Below are 14,324 nucleotides of genomic sequence, written 5' to 3'. Positions count from 1 at the left end.
CTTATGAGGAGTGGTTTGCCAACAGCCAAACTGATCTAATGACTTGCTGCCATAGCAAGGGACAATCCCAAGTCTTCTCTACCCTGCAGCAAAAAGCCAACACTTTCTGTCCACCTCACTGAACCAGTTCACATGGCAGGTAAGGAGAAAGCTCAGAGGAGCATCTGGTCTGTACAAGGAGGGCCACAAACTCCTGACCTGGAGTGGGTGCATGGAATTAACCCTTTCAACTCCTGCTAATCAGCTTAGTTTTGCTGTCAAGCCATACACTGAAGTTCATCTCCTTCACACTGTTCCTCACAAAGCCCGTGATCTCACCCTGATGACTACATCTTCAGAAACCTGTGGTCTGGTTTCTTTTCTTTTACTGTGCCTAGAGAATCTACACTAAAGAAGTCTCTACACTAGAGAGATCTTAATTTCAATGAGCATATGAACATAGCTACCAGCTAATTAACAGCTAAGTAACACATGACAGCAAGTGAAGTGATGCCTTAAAAGCATTTTACTTTGCAGAAATATAAGACTGGTGGGGGAGAAATCACTAACTCTTTTATTTTCATTGTTTTGGTAAGATATTTTACAAGCAAAGGAAGTGACACAGACTATTAGGGACTAATACCCAAAATTTAAGGAGCTGCAAGGCTTAAAAAAAAGTTCTCCCTACTGCTCAGTGTTAAACCCAGTTCCTGAAGACTAAATACCACAGTTTCTTCTTTAATTTTATTCCTCTGCTCTTGGACTGAAGCAGAAAAGAGTTGTAGATAAAGCCCCAGGAAGGCAAGGAAGGGCCAAGCAGCTGCAGTGAACACCAGGTCACAACATCGAATCCTACCACACTTTCAGATATTATCACCCATGGGGGATTATCCTTTGCCAACTCTCATGTACAATGAATAAGAACCTTCCTGAGGAAAGGAAGTAAGGTATTTCTGAAAGAAAAAATCAAGTAGGAAACAGACTAAAAATCTGCAGTCATATTTTTCAACCACTTCTTCAAACAGCAGTCAGTTCAACCTCTCCTTTGAATTACTACACAGAACAGGCACATTAAAACAACATAAAAGGACTTAAAACTCAGAAAACTGAGGTAGAAACTACTTCATCCTGCACATTTCTTTCATCATGAAACCATATCTGTTCCCTAGTTTCCAATATGATGTTGAACCAATTTGGTACAAAAAGCATGCAAGTCTCTAAATCAATAACCACATTACCATTACCACAGAATCACATTATGTGGGAGTACATATTATTTATATCTGTCACTGATTCAATCCTTCTTTAACAACTCACTTTAAAATTGTTTCATGTAAATTTGAAAAGAAAAGTAAAAAAACAAACCAGACAAATAAGGCAGCTAATTATGGAATCAGAGACTAAACATAAAGATTTTCTCAATCAACAAAATGGCCAAACACGGGGACTTTTGCTGACATTTAATTATGATGTGTTAGCAGCAGGGCAAGAACAGAAGTCTTACCCTGTAATCAAGATTGGATTTATACAACTTGAAATACACAGAATAGGTCCTGGAGTAAATATAATAAACAAACATTTAGGATGTGGTAAATTACTTAAACAACTACAGCAAACTTCAAGTAACTAATATGAAAATTTGGTGATCTACAAAGCCATTTACATGCACAGTACCTGTCACACCAGCACAGTCACCCATATTGTATGGCACACCTGTACAGTAAGATATGAGGACTCAGATAAGGATTAAAGGCATCTATAATTCAGGTTTACAATATAAGCAAGGTGTCTGAACTGCCACTGGAGTCAAAGGAAATACAGCATGGGATTACCATGGTTTACTAGAGGGTATTGGGTTTGTATGGCCAAGCTTTGGCAGCAGGGGGTTACAGGGTTGGCTTCTGTAGCAACCTGCCAGAAGCTTCCTCTGTGCCCAGCAGAGCTAATCCTTGGCAGCTCCAAAGATGGACATGCTGCTGGCCAAGGCTGGGCCAATTAGAAATGGTGGTAATGCCTCCAACATATCTCAGAAGAAGAAAAAAAAGTCCTTGTGCAGTGTGGAGACACCAAGGTAAGTGCAGAAGGAGGAGCAGGAGGTTCTCCAGGCACCAGAGCTGGGATTCCTCTGCAGCCTGTGGTGATGGCCATGCTGAAGCAGCTGTGCCCCAGCAGCCCATGGAGAACCATGGGGATGCAGAGATCTGCCTGAAGCATGTGGAGAAACCCCATGCCTCCCCATGCAAGTGGGTGCCTGAGAGGAGGCTGTGACCCCATGGAAGACCTGTGGAGAGAGGGACCCTGCTTCCATACTGGAGCAGCCTGGCCTTGAAGGACTGCACTGTATGCAGTTTGGGCATGGATTGTTGCCCGTGGGGTGGACTCATGGTGGAGAAGCTTATGGAGAACTACGTCCGGTGGGAGGGACCCCACGGTGCAGCCAGGGAAGGACTCCTCTCCCTGAGCTGCAGGAGAAAAAGCAGGTGATGAACTGACCGTGACTCCCATTCCCTGTCTCCCTGTGCTGCTGGAGGAGAATGTAGAGCTGGAAAGAGGGAGAGGTAGGAAGGTGTTTTTAAGGTTTTATTTCACTTCTTACTATCCTGCTCTGATCTTGTTAGTGATAAATTAATTATTAAATTAATATCTCTAATTTGAGCTTGCTTTGCCCATTATGGTATTTGGTGAGTGATCCCTCCTGGTCCTTATCTCAACTCATGAACCTTTCATTATATTTCCTCTCACCTGTCCAGCTGTGGAGGAGAGTGAGAGAGTGGCTTTGATGAGTCCCTGATATCCAGCCAGGGTCAAACCACTAGAATCTTTTAAAGACCCAATACACAATACCAGCTGAGACACCAATTTGGATACCTGCCTATTCCATCAGCTGCTGCTTCAGGAAGCAGACATTCTCTCGGAAGACTCATGCCACATCTGACACTGCATGTGGCAAGCAGTTCAGAGAAACCCTGACAAGAAGAGGCAATGAAACGGCAATAATGTGTGTGTTTAAAGAAATGTATTACAGCAGTCATCAGTACAGCCAGCAGACCCAGGGAGTTATTCAAGGTGATCAACAAGTAGGCTTCTAATTTAGGGTTAGTTAACCACACAGCTGAGTGGCAGCTGAGAAGCAGACAGGGTAACTTAAGTGTCTCAAACTGCACAAGATGCCAAAATACAGACAACTGAATCCTACCCAAAGTCTACTGCCAAACTTGTCTTCAACAAGTAAGTGATCATGGATGTTACTAAAACTAACAGACACAATTACAGAAGTAAATAAACTCCCTTGCAGAGACATGTCTTTTTGTAAGGAATGATGGAAAATGCAGGGGTTAGGGCACTGACTGCAATTGTGCACATTTTCATGAGCAAGAGTATAAAAACTTGTAACAAGAAACTCAACAGAAAGTGGAGCATACTGACAGGCAGGAATGCAACTCTTCCCTTGCTTCCCTGGTAACAGTGAGGCTGACATGAAAAAGCTGAGAAAAGAGCAACTCAGGCCACAGTGCATCTTACTGTGTACAGCAAAACTAATGACCCCAGACTGTACACATGGCTATTTTTCTTTTCTAACAGAGAAATCAGTCAGGTCCTGTGTATACTACTCTTGCCACTCAAAGACTCAAGGAGAGACTTCATAGACAGACATCCTAACAGAGATCCTAAGTAGAGAAACTTTATTAATATTAATCTGGAAAAATGATGGGGAAAAGGATTTCTATTTTGTATTAAAATGGTAAAGGTCATCAATCAGATTATCAACTTGAAGATTTCAATACCAGAAGAAAACTAAAAGATAAAGAAAGCCAATCTGTTGCATCAGAAACTGTTTGGCAACTAAAAACATTTCAACAGGTTTATAACCCAAAGCCCAAGGGAGAAAATGAGTCTGGTTTATATAAATGTTTGCTGTGTTAAGATAATCTCATCAGAAAGTCTCTCTCAATTTATTGTTCCTGTCCAGAAAACAGAGAAGATGGTATAAAAGCCATGGAAATTTCCAACAGCCAGTACAAGCTAACCCAGTTCTCACAGTGCCACAAATTTTAAGCTCAGAAAAGACTTTGAACCATCCAGACAGAATATTGGTTCAGACACAGCCATCAGTTTGACCCAGCCAAGATACCCTGAATTACTACAGGGAAGAAAATGTGAAATTCCTTCATGAAACAGCAAGGTGATCATCAGAGCCTTCTTTGTGGGAGGCCTTCCTCATCCAAAACTCATCATGGTTTGAGGTAGATCCCAAAAACTAGCTTATAGGTGGCTATAATGCCTTACAGATCAGGGACAGAACACACACCCTACCCAACACTGGAGGTAACATCCTTTTTGTATTTGCTTACTGCACCTGAGAGCAAGCACTCACCCAAAGCACAAGAGCTGGCCATCCAGTATTGTAACTCTTCAGCTCTCTCCCTTACCATGACAATAAACTACTTATGACTTCTTGAAAACTGGAAACTGGTATCTCCCCCAGGCACTCTGTGATACATAGTCATATCTGTACAGTTTTTAAAAGATGAAGTGGTCATCATATCATCTCACTCTATAGACAGCTAACTCACATTCACCTTATGTTAAACAAAAATGAGTTAGTCAGCTTTCCTGAAGAAAAATAGCTGAATAGAAGGGAAGCGTTAAGTCGCTAGTTTAACAATCAATCATCAGCTTAAAAGTGGAGAAGGGGATTAAGTAAATGAAAAAAACATGACTCAAACTTGACACTCTGTGACTACGCACTTGTTTGCATTGAAGTTGTAACAGGTTCCTTATTTGTGATATTGGAGTCTAATCTGAGGTGCTTCCAAGAATCTAGTTTCTGATTTATGAGCATTTTGAAATTTCTCTCCTATATATTTCTAAAAGCTGCACTTTTTTTCCCAATTTGTGCAATAAGTAGTAGTTACATTCCTAAAATTTAGGAATTAAATTTAGGATTTAAAATTACAACATATACTTACTTGAAGTAATACATCCCTCCAACTGTTATTTTGTTCTGAAGCAGGCAAAAATTACTTCTTGACTTCAATCCCTAACTAGAAATTGCATTTTATTAATGGAATTCAGAAAATCATCTCCGTTTTCCTTGACTGCCTGTGACAAACTACTTCTCATATAATTTGAAGTAGCAAATTTGGTGAAGTAGCAGAAACATGCCTTTTTCTTTGAAACAAAGTTACAGCTCCTGCCACCAGCCCGCCTCATACTGTAGTCAGCTGGCTATAATTAACAGCTACAAGATCCTCAGAGAAGATGGTTTCAGTGGACTAAGCAACCGGTGTTGCATTCTATTGTTAGAAGTAGATTCTGATTTGTGTGCCTTTTTTTGTTCTCTATGAGTGTATTTAAACAAAACCACTGTATTTGACAGCTAAAGTGATGAATGCCCACAGTGAACTCTCATACAGCTTCCAAGAAGTTGCAGCTCCCAGAAACAGCTGGGGTCAAATTGCCACCTTCTGTTCCTGAAACATTCCTGGAGCTCCCCCTTCTCTCAACTCTCCCACAGACAGTTTTTTAATTGCTTGGATATAAGATAATGTGGACATACAGTTCATAGAGAGACTAGCTCCTTCCTTAGCAGGGGTCAGGACTGGGCCTCTGCTCACAGGCAGAGTACCTGTGAGATCCAGAGCTCTGCACTGATTTGACAGAGCCTTCTTCCTATTTCAACTGCAGCTCTCCTCAGTCAATGAATTAAGGTAAAATAATTCCTGAGTATTGGATTGGGCCTGCCAAGTGCTCTGACTGAAGATAAACACAAAACCTAACTTTTCAACTGGAGAAAATAAAGTTTAGAGATGTTGTGTTTGGCGGCAAGGTCATGATCAATGCTAAACATTAGCTGAACACTAAAAACCTGCCACAAATTCAGCTGCAGCACAGAGGCTACACACAACTGGCAGGATGGCAAAATGTTATTTCTGGAGTTGAATCAGCAAGGAGGATACTAAAGTAACAACAAACAACAGAAAGGAAGATTGCTGGTAAAAAGACATTTGTTTCAAATTGAGCACACTGTGAGGGCACAGAACAAGCACAACAAAACCAGGCTTTTTCCTCCAACTTTTGTACTAGTGTTAGCAAATAGGAGACCTTCATCTATACAGCTGATGATTCAGAATAACTCATTTCCCCAGACCAAAGGAAGTTATAAACCTCACTACTAAGGGGAAAAATGTAAACAAACAAATAAAATTTGGAATTGTCTCAAGTATTTTTACGTAGATACAAAAGATAATGTTGGCTTAAAGTGCAAGCTGATGCACTGGTAACATGAAATGATTCAAAATACTAGGAAAGAGTACCTAGAATTGAGAAAAAGCAAAAAAGAAGATTGCATTTATTAGGACTGGCAATGCTGTAACATCACAGAGGATGGATGGGTGGATCATGCTCTGAGCTGCCCTTCAAAGGAATGTCTTTCTTACCACTTACTGTACTTTCAGGACTCCAGGGCCATTAGATTCAGCAGGGTAAAGTTAGCTTTTGTGACTCTGGAACCACCCTAAACTAGCATAAAAGAACAAACTTGCTTTTGAACTTGCAGGGGGCTACTTCTGTTCACTACTAAGACTCCTACTCTTTCCCTTCCAAATCAAAATCAAATTTAAAAGGAGTACCTCAAAAAGTAAACACGACCCCATTTTCTAGGATCTCTAAAAGAACGTGTGCTATTAGGCTACAAACATATGCCTAATACAGTCTAACCCCCTGCAAAAATGGATGTTCCTTGTTAACAAGGTTGCAATGATACACAGCAGAAGCTAAGGTAGAAGTGCACACCCCAGAGCTGTGCAGCAGATCTGCAATCCAGCACACCAAGAAAGACACCACATTCAAAAAACAGAGCAGGACCTGGAAATAGAACTGCCTCACCTAACCCTGTTCCCCTGCAGTGCTTTGTCCTGTCCTATCTTGGGGATATACCAGGTATATTTGTCTGACAGTACCTATGTCTCCCATGCTTCTGTCAGCTATGAGATACCTGAGCAGAGGTAAACAGTACCAGTATTTGTAATGACAGCAAATAAAATCACTTCTTTTTCGTGTCAAAATTCTACGTGAGCACAGGATTGGCTCAAAAACTTTGAAAATATCTAATTATTACTGTGTCCAAGAAAAGAAACAATTTCAAATCCAGGATGGGCAAGTTGATGTTTACATTTCTTTTAAAATACTTTAAATACATATAACTAAAGTTTCACCAGCTACTGCAGCCACTTGCTCTCATGCCTACTGTAACCTGTGAGTGCTGCAAAGTATCAAGAGGCTCTGACTGCAGTGAGATTTGAGGAGAACCAGAGAAGGAGATAAAGTTTCACAGGTAGTTTAATGGCATCCCGGGAAGAGAAAAGGCCTCCAAAGCCACCTTCTCTAATGAACTGCCACTGACAGTAATTTGTGGAATGGCCAGTTTCAGAAGAACCTTGTAATGTAATAGCTGAAGAATTTAATTAAATATTAAATTCTTCTCATGAGACTTGGCAAATACCTATGGTTGCCTGGAAGACCAGATCCAGAACATCCTCATGAATAGCAACTTCACGAAGTCCATGGAAAATTGATCCAGTCCTGCCATCTTCAGCCAGTTTTCACTTGCTTAAGGCTCTAAGTAATAAAAACTGTCCAGTTGAAAAGGAGTGAAGAAAAGATGATGTGGGCCACTCTCCCTTCTGAAGAGGTCAAACCCCATACCTAACCCAGTGGATTCAGCTAGGAGAGAATGTTGAGGGATGCCTCTGAATAAACAGGGAGCTTTAACTGACTCCTGATCCAGGACAAGCTTCTCATTCCTTTTCACAAAGATAGACAGCCCTAGCTGCCATGCAGAAGCTGGACACCAGCAAGTGTCTTGCACTGAATTCTCACAGGGTCAGAAGGGTTTTCAAGAAAATCCTTCTGGAGTAATTCATTACAATTTCCAGGCCCTAAACAGGTACAAAAAGAATGTCTCTTGGGTATATACTCTTAAGCAAATGCCCCCTTGAATGAACATTGCCTTCACACATGAAACACTATTCAAAGCAGGCAAGTTTAAATACTATTATACAGAAGCCTGAAACAAAAAGCAGAGAAAATATTTTCCACAGTCTGGAAAGAAAAAAGCAACATCATATCCAGGACTGAAGAAGGACCAGCAGAAGGGGGGAAAAGTAAAACAAACATACGAACTAATAGTTAACATGAAATTTTAAGAGTGCTTCTTGTTCTTGTCTAACAAAGCCAAAGGTACTACAGAGTGTTAATTCATTATTATTTTGTTTGTATCAGAACAACTGGGTATGCTTCTAAGTGACCCAACATTGCCCTCTACCAGGCCTGCATTTCCACCTTGGGAACAACATTATCTTGATTTCATCCTTCAAAATGTATCAGTTGCATGGATGTGTCATCCGGGTGACGTGGAAAAGTTCTCTATCACTTGCAGACAGTTACTTATCCAGACAATTCCAGCTACTGATATAAATCTGCACATTTAGTATACTCATATTTCCTTATATTCGTTTAACACTGCTTTTTTAAACTAGGAACATTGTAGGAGAAACTGGGAACTACAAATACCTAACAGGTGCAAAAAATAAGCAGTAGCAATAAAAATTAGGTTACTCATCTCTTTTCTTGATCGAACAGGAGACCATTTTCATTGCAAGAAACTTTCCAAGAAAATCTGGTCTCCGACACTCAAAAACATTTCCTTTAGCCTGGAGACAAAACAGCCTCCTCAAAGCTGGCAAGCAGTGAAACTGGAAGTGGAACCACTGTGATCCTTTGGAAGTTTTCAGAAGATGAGACTGTAAACATAGCCTTCAAGTCAGCATGTGCTACTATGGTAAAAATCTTAGTAAGCTAACTTCTCCCAGAATCTAAGGATAGGAGGTTAACCCATATTTGATATGGCTGCTGGTTATAATCAGGTTTGGGACACCAACAAGGATCTGAGCTCAAAGCCTGAGTTCTAACCAGTCTAAAAAGTGCCCCCTCCCATCATTTTAATGGTGACTAAATCAGAAGATTATGGGTATACAGAAGCATAGTGGAGTCACAATATTAGTAATTAAATATGAAAAACATGCTATTTACTAGGAAAAATTTACATTTCATAATTTGATTTTATTTGGTTAAATAGAAATGAATTTGTAACATTCTAGTGTTACAAATATAACATATTTCATTAATGGGGAACACTCCAAAAACTACCTGTTTAACAAAAAAGACCCACAAAACAAAACCAAAACCACAAAACACTTACTCTTGAAATGAAGTATGAACAATCTTTAGCAGTTACAGACATAGATGTGACTTTAGTGTTACATTACCACAGATGGCTTTTCAAAATTAATTTTTACATTAGAAGTTGTGACAAGCAATTTTTATATTCTAAATATTTTTCCAGAACAATGCCTGAGAAGTCATCTCTCAGATTCTTATTGAACTCTTGATCCTTTAATGCAAACACACTTTGGATAATGGCGATTGTGACTCAGTGCTGACAATGAGCAGATTCCCTAAATGCAGAGCCCTTGACTTTATATATATATATATATATATATATATATATATATATATATGTATATATATATATAAAAATTATATATGTGTGTGTTAACTACACTACACATAGATTCCATTTCCTCTCTTCACAGATTTTGTCATGCATTCCCACCAATTCCATTCCCCCTCCTTTACTATCCTTTCCTTCCTGAGCAAAACTGCCAGCCCAATTCCCTGACCTGCCTCCACAGCACCCCTGCCTTGTGCTCTTTATGCCCTGCCACCAAATGGTGTTCCTCTGTCTCTCTTTCTCTTCTTCTTTTCAGAGGAGAGAGAATTCAAGAACTATCGTGGAAAATACAGGTGATCCAAAGATTAGAAATACAAATCAATAAGTTCTGGCAAAAGACAGGTCTCTTTTCCTATAGACTTTGCTGTTGGTGATAAGAAATAAATGTAAACAGTGGAAGGAAAAGTGAAGCTCTAGTGGCTCATTAACAGAAATTATATTGTTTTAGTTATCCTGAAAAAATGCAGTGTTAGGTCCTTCCCCAGCACATCAGTGATACCTGCATGAGGAAACAGATACTTTGCACCCCGATCAGAAAAAAAATCTGTGCCCATATCTATCAAATATATGCCAAAAAAAGGGCACCAAAACCCACACACTTCCTTTATAAGACCAGCTCTCCAATGGAATAATACCATAAGAAGATGTATTTTGGGGTGAAGAACTGAGCATAACTGATGCAAGTTTTTAAGTGTTTTCAAAGACTAACAAATCAATAGCCATGTATTTTGGGCAGGTCAAAACAAACTGTCTAGATAGAGCATGACAGGTGCACCTTTCCTAATGGCTAGAGACCCAGTCTTGGAATAGGAGAATCTGCTTCACTATGGCTTGTTGCCTAACCTTCCCAAGGTCATTTGTCATGACACTTTACAAGTAAAACACATAGAATTTGATTCACTTCCCACATTCACACCAGTGTAAACCAGAGTTAGAGTGAAGTTTACAAAGCTGTGGAGGAAGATTGAACCTTTGCCCCCAAAGAAGAGGCTGATGGTGTTAAATGCTTATTTAAACTTGGACCAGTCATTAAAACACCTCTGATCCGGTTCTTCTGCAAGTAAAATTAAAAAGTTTCTTTATGATCTACTATCTTGAATCAGAATTTAAGATTAGTCAAATTTGTTATGATTTTGATGTAATTCTTGGGGAACAAGGTAGGTTGAGCTGGCAAAAAGATACATAAAGACTTTGGCCTCCAGGCTGAGCAGCCTGAGCAGAACCCAGGCTGAGTAACATGGCTGAAAAGTTGTCTGCAAAGAAAAGAAAATCTGAACTGTCCTTTCCCCTCAAAAACTACAAACAAGCAGGCAGCCTCAATCTTGTTCCTAGCTGACAGCAATACGAATCTTCACAAAGACTGGCAGGAGCAGAAATCTCTCTCTCTGAGTTTTTTTAGGTCAAAGCTAAGGTTCACTAGCTGGAAATCAGTACTGGAAATCTTACACTGTTGTTGACTTTCTAGAAAAAAAAAAGAGATTTCATTCAGAAATCTGACAGTCTGGCACTGTTTATATAAGCGGCAATGTCACAACAAAGCCTATACAGAACCTCCTTGTAGTTAGCAAATAGCTTAAATGCATTAGTATTACTTCACTGGTGTAGACTGCTAACCTGGAATTACCACACAACCTAGGAAGACCTTACTCCTGTGCAGCTCAATGCCACTGGTAAGTGCAAGTGAGATACACCAGTGTATGCTCCCTGACAGAAGCACAGCTCAACCACCCTGAGCTATGGCAGAGCAAACAGCCTTCCTTGTGCCTTGCAACACTGCAGTTACTCATACACATCCCTCAGTACTGTTCAAGGCAGTATTGCACACAAGGAGAGGGGCTACAACAGCAGCACTTTATCTACTCTTTTGTACAGCATAAACGTTTTTTTAGTACCATGGTAGTTGCACAGGGAGCATTCCAAACATGGCTTGAGAAGCTTACATCTTGGTATTCACAGAAACAGCTTGCTGGCCGTAAGGCAACACGAGCCAGATACACTGCAGGGAATTTTTTTGCTTGGGTATCACTGACTTGTCAGGTGGGACCCTGAGCACTACAAGGCAAACAGCTTTGCTGTAGGATTCACCCTCACAGATAAGCTCAAGCAGCCCACACTTCCCCAGGAGGGCATGGCTGTGACTTCCAGGCCTGACTGTAATCAAGATGAACTTTTTCCCACCAGACACCTGAACACTGGGAAAATGCCACCCAGCCCATGAGAAGCCTGGGCTAGGCAACTTTACAGCAGTGTGTCTTTGGGTCCCACCTCAACGACGGCCCCCAAACCCTCGAGCTGGGCGAGGGCCGGTAAACGGCTGTGCCCATCGCTGGAAGAGATGCCGACATCCATTTTGGGAGTGGGAGAGCCCAGCACGGATGGCAAAGTTTGGGGCCCTGTCCGAAGTTTGGGGGCAGCGCAAGACGTGCACAGAGAGGGCTGACTAACGCACACGGCGGCTGAGCTGTGAGATCCGCGCCGCTGACCGGGCGAGCAGTGCCGGGCGCCCCTCGCCCCGCCGGCGGCGGAGCGGCCACGGTGCGCCCCCGAGGCCGCGCACCGCGACAGGCCCGGGCGGGACACAGGACGAGGAGCAAGTTCGTGTGGTACAGAACTCCTTCCCGGGGACTGGGGCAGGGCAGGGCAGGGCAGGCCCGGCGTGGTCCCCGCCGAGCTCGGCCCCGCCGCACGGCCCGGCCTTGGCCCGGCCTTGGCGCAGCGACCGCCGCCGGCAGCCGGACCCGTGTGCAGGGAGCTGCGGGGAGCTCCGAGGGGGTGCAGAGGGGGCTTCCTCGGCCCCCGGGGGCGGCAGCGCTGCCCACCTGTGCCCCTGCCCGCCTCCTGCGCGCCCCTCGTCGGGCGGGCGGCTGGCGGCGGACGGGGGCCCCGGGGCGGATGGCGGGGTCGGCGCCGCCGCCCCCCGCCGGAGCGGAGCGGGCCGGCGGCGCCGTGGCGCAGCAGCGCCGGCACAGCGCCGGCACGGCCCCGGGGAGGCGGGGGGCGCCGGGGGGCCGGCGGAGCCCTCGCCCGGGAGCCGCCGCAGCGGCGGGAGGAGCGGGAAGCCAGGACGGAGACTAGGACATCGCGGCTGAAGCCGCCCCCTTCCCTCCCTCCCGGTTACCTGCTTCCCGGGGACACTTTGGAGACGCCTCCAACATCGGCAAACACTAAAGAGAACTGACCCCGCCGCCGCGGCGGCCGCCGCCGGCCCCAACCACTGCGCCCCCCCCCCCCCGCCCTCCCGCCGCCGCCGCCCCGCCCCGCCGCCCCCGCGCCGGGCGTCGCCCCCCGCAGCTCCCCTCGGCCCCCCCTCGCCGCCGCCCCCGCCGCGCCCGCCGCCCCCGGGGCGCTCCCCGAGCGCTCCCGGCGCCGCGCTCCCCCCGCGCCCGCCGCGCGAATGGCCCCGTCCGCGGCCCGGCCCCGGCCCCGGCCCGGCGGCGCGCAGCGCCCCCAGCGGCGGCGCGGGGCCCTGCGCCCTCCGCCCGGCCCCGGCCCCGGCGGGCCCCGGCGGGCCCCGGCACCCCGCGCTCACCTGCGCCCGCCGGGCCGGGGCCGGGGCCGGGGCCGGGCTTCGCCGCACGGCGAGGCCTCGGCACCGCGGAGGAGGAAGCCCCGACCCGGGGAGCGCGGAGAGCAGCGGCGCGGGGGCTGTGCCGGTCCGTGAGTGGGGTTGAGATCGGCCTGGCGAGCGTGCTCTGTCCGCTCTCAGCTGCTCCCGAGAGCCGCTGTCTGCACCGCTCCTTGCACGCCTGGAGAGAGCGGCTGCGGGCAGCGAGACTTCAGGCAAGGAAAAGAGCTGGCAGAAATACAGGGAGAAGGGGGCAGCCACCACAGCACACCAGAGAAGAGGCTTGATTTTTTTTCCCCCATCTGCTGTTACTCATCTCACTCTAGCTTGGACCACTACCTCTCCAACGTATTTCCCCTCTCACCTTTCCCCTCCGAGAGAGCTGTTTTCAGAGAAAGGTAAAAACTCATAAAGAAGATTTATGTGAATATTTTCGTCTGTCTAGAACTAGAACAAATAACTGATGCAGTTGCTGGGAGCTGCCTGGAGGGAGGCTGCAGGAACGAAGGCCAGGGAGTGCAGCTGTGGAGGTTCCGCCATGGAGGTTCCATGGTGCATCCATGAACCCTCCTCTCCTTACACATGCCACGGCTCAGCCACATAAAACCTTGGCATAACTTGCTGTTTCTGTGCCTTTCCAACCAAAATCAACTGTCTTTGGTTTTGTCACCATTAAAAATATTTATCTTGTTGCCTTGTTTCAGGTTTGCACATCCCTTACAGAAGGCAGAACTAGACAGAAAAATGTAAATAAAAAAAAAAAAAAAAGGCAGAAACCAAAATAAAAAGCTTATGCAAATTGAGATTAAAGTCTAAAGTGTTTTTTCCTTTAAATTAGACGTTAATAGACAAATACAAGGGAGAGAAATCCAATAAATCAATTTCTGACCATCTATAGCATGAAAAAGATAACATTCAAATCTTTATCACAAAGTAATCAGAAGTTTATTGTTCATTAATAAAAGATTTCCGAGTTTAATCCACAATCTAACTTATTTTGTAAAAATCTGTTTTCTTGATTGGCTCAAGTAAAACAAACCAAGAAATTTTAAATCTATGCAAAAGCCAGGTAGAAGCACCAGAACTTGAAGCAATCATCTTCCTACCTGATCTGCAAGACTGCAGTAACAAAATTCATCAGGCTCAGAAACAAAACTAGATTTTTAAGGGGGCAAAGATCTATACCTTTTTGCTACACAACTGAGT

The 14,324-nt window shown here is 44.4% G+C and overlaps 1 protein-coding gene across 7 annotated transcripts in view; it reads right to left on the bottom strand.

The window, feature by feature from the left end:
- The window catches only part of STAU2 (staufen double-stranded RNA binding protein 2), a 170,003-nt gene extending 157,195 nt beyond the window's left edge, over window positions 1-12,808 (bottom strand). For 6 of the 7 annotated variants that reach the window (XM_068186589.1, XM_068186632.1, XM_068186610.1 and 3 more), the window contains exon 1: window positions 12,672-12,808. The gene's annotated coding sequence lies outside the window, so the exon portion shown is untranslated. Of the gene's footprint in view, window positions 1-11,445; window positions 11,726-12,671 lie in introns of those variants that run through there. The other variant, XM_068186600.1, reaches the window with a different exon arrangement.
- Window positions 12,809-14,324: the final 1,516 nt, after the last annotated feature.

This window comes from Anomalospiza imberbis, chromosome 1 (assembly GCF_031753505.1).
Source record: "Anomalospiza imberbis isolate Cuckoo-Finch-1a 21T00152 chromosome 1, ASM3175350v1, whole genome shotgun sequence".
Lineage (NCBI taxonomy): Eukaryota > Metazoa > Chordata > Aves > Passeriformes > Viduidae > Anomalospiza > Anomalospiza imberbis.
The sequence above is the reverse complement of the archived record's forward strand: the minus strand, read 5'-3'. Positions and strand labels throughout refer to the sequence as shown.